Below are 2,781 nucleotides of genomic sequence, written 5' to 3' on the forward strand. Positions count from 1 at the left end.
AAAACAACCATCCCAAACGCTCAGAGCGGGCTTGAGGTTCAAAACACTTTAAAAGAAATACAATAAAGGGGGTTATTCTTCCATACTCCTTCACACACAGTATCCACCTGTCTACCTACTACCTAGTGCCTCTTTTCAATTCATTAAAATTACTGAATACCTACTATGTGCTAGACACTTTGTGGGACACAAGCTACAGGAAATACAGAAAAACCCGGTTTGCTTTCCCTAAACTCATTACAATACAGTTTCTTAACGAGTATCTTTAAAAACTAGACAAGCTCTAACAGCATCAGAAAGTCAAGGGATCGTTGGAAGTTCCGGCTACGAGCCACAGTGCCAACACATCCTCTCACCTCCGCGTCCCGGACCCGCCCGCTCACAGACCGGGGACCAACCCTAAACCCTACTGTACTGAATCCACTGCCACGACCCACGTGGCCGGCGGGGTGGGGGTGGGGGAGTGGGGGGACGGGTCACGTGGCTCTGTCTTGGTGTTTGCGCCTGCGCGCCGCCACCAGTTCAAGGACCCGGATTTAAAGAGACAGGAGCTTCAACCGTCGTGGGCTGCCAGCGGCCTGTGGGCGTCAGGTCCCAAGGCCTTCGGTGAGCGCTGGAGCTGGGGAGGCGGGTGAGGGGCGGCGCGGTGCAGGGCGGCGGGGCCCCGCGTAGGGAGGGTAGCGGGCCGGGGACTGCAGGTCGGCGTGGCCCGGGAGACGGCTCCCACCCCGCCTCCTCCCCCGCCCGCCTGCGGAGCCCGGGGGCACACCCTCCGTGACGTGGCGGCCCCCGGGAGGCCAGGGGAAGGCTTGGGGCCCCCTGGGACCCCCACGGGGCCGTGCGGGGGAAGGGCCCTAGACCTCCGGTCACTGCTTCCTTCGGGACCCGCGAGGGCCTTCTCGGACCCCGGCCCGGTGTGACTACTCCAGCGCTAAAGTGGGCGCACTTCGGTCGGCGGGAGTTTGGGAGCTTTCTCGCTTCCCACCCGCGGCCCGGCCCGGTGGAGGAGCGCTGCTCTCCGCAGCCCCGCGAACTGGGCTCACGGTCCCGCCGGTCCCCGCCGGGCGCAGCGCGAGGACACGCGGGGCCCGGTACACGCCGCCGGCCCCCGCTGCCAGCTCCCCGCACAGCCCAGCCCGCGGAAACGCTGCGGGGCGCTCCTCGGGAAGAGCTGCTGCGGCCTGGGTCTCAGCGGTTTCTCCTTCCCTGGGCTGCGGCTGTTGGAAGGCGGGGAGCAAACCGTCTTCCTCAAAACTGCATTGTGCCTTGTGGCCCAGCGCCTTCAGAGTCCTCCTCGAGTCCGCTCCTTTTATGGGGGGCTGAAGTTTGTTCTGTAAATCGACCTTCTAAGAAAGTTGTTGAAACTTTTCCTGTTTTGACTTCCTCTTATGGGTCTGCAGTACTTTCACATCTCATCTGTAATTCTTACACTATAGAAGGTTATGTAGCTCTTTGTGAATGAACAAAAGTTGTGGACCTTCTGTCCCAGAACAAAACAGGTTCATTTTCCAATATGCACGCTTTGTATACATTCTTACGGAGTTCAGAACCGCTCCCTTCCTACCTCCCACCCACCGGCCCTGTCACAGAGTCACTGTCGTTTTCCCAACCACCCCTTGAAGTAGGTAGTATCCTCCCTGTTTTAGAAAAAGAAAACAGCCCTAGAGAAGTGGATAAAAGGTTCCAGTTGGTAAGCTGTGTGGTCAGACTTGCCTTGGCATGCCTGATTCCAGGTCCACCTGATTTCCTTTGCACCGTGTTGCACTGCAGTAAGTAAAGCCTGGCTGGCTTTATTTATTTATTTTTTTATTTTTGAGACAGTCTGAAGCTGTAACCCTGGGTAGAGTGCTATGGCATCACAGCTCACAGCAACCTCAAACTCTTGGGCGTAAGCGATTATCTTGCCTCAACCTGCCAAGTACCTGGGACTATAGGTGCCTGCCACAACACCTAGCTTTTTGTTGCAGTTTTCATTGTTTTAGCTGGCCCGGGATGGGTTCGAACCTGCTAGCCCAGATGTCTGCAGCAGGTGCCCCACCTACTAAGCTACATGTGTGGCCAGAAGCACAATAGCAATTTCACAGCCAGGTGCAGAGTGAAAATAATTTCCGGTATGTTTAAGGTTAGAACTATAAAGAAAAGGTGCAGATAGAATGTTTCCATCTGGATCGATTTATCAGTTCCTTCAATTCTTGCCATCCAGTTCAGCATCCTTAATTCAAGTTGCTAAATTATAAACAGGTTAATTGCACAGAGTGTCTCTGCTTAAAATATAACTACTTCCCCGATTATAATAAAAGCTGACATTCAGCTTTTGCTATGTGCTCCGCTTTGTTCTAAGGGCTTCACTCTTAGAACAACTGCTTGATTTAAGTAGTATGATTAGCCACGTTTCACAAATGAGGAAACCAAAGAACAGAGAGGTTAAGTAACCTCAGACAGCTAATAAGTGACTACGGTAGACTTTGAATCCAGGCAGTATGATTCTAGGCTCTGCTTAATTGGCTCTGAAAAATAGTGATTCTGATTAAATCATAAATCTGTATCATGGCATAACTGATTTCTGAGAATGGTGTATATATTATACTTCATATTAGAAACTTCATTAAACACAGTGCAGTATTTCTTGGTGATTAAAAAGGAACTTCGGCTTGGCGCCTGTGGCTCAAGTGGCTAAGGCCCAGCCACGTACACCTAAGGTGGCGGGTTTGAATCCAGCCTGGGCCTGCCAAACAACAGTGATGGCTGCAACCAAAAAATAGCTGGGCATTGTAGCCGGCG

At 52.9% G+C, this 2,781-nt stretch overlaps 1 protein-coding gene across 5 annotated transcripts in view; it reads left to right on the forward strand.

Moving 5' to 3' along the window:
* Positions 1 to 528: 528 nt before the first annotated feature.
* LIG3 (DNA ligase 3) overlaps positions 529 to 2,781 on the forward strand; it is a 32,497-nt gene continuing 30,244 nt past the window's right edge. For 3 of the 5 annotated variants that reach the window (XM_012809787.2, XM_023517519.1, XM_023517520.1), the window contains exon 1: positions 529 to 606. The gene's annotated coding sequence lies outside the window, so the exon portion shown is untranslated. Of the gene's footprint in view, positions 607 to 1,334; positions 1,393 to 2,781 lie in introns of those variants that run through there. The other 2 variants (XM_023517521.1, XM_023517518.1) reach the window with 2 other exon arrangements.

Source organism: Otolemur garnettii, unplaced genomic scaffold, assembly GCF_000181295.1.
Source record: "Otolemur garnettii isolate 467f Iridium unplaced genomic scaffold, OtoGar3 scaffold00112, whole genome shotgun sequence".
NCBI lineage: Eukaryota > Metazoa > Chordata > Mammalia > Primates > Galagidae > Otolemur > Otolemur garnettii.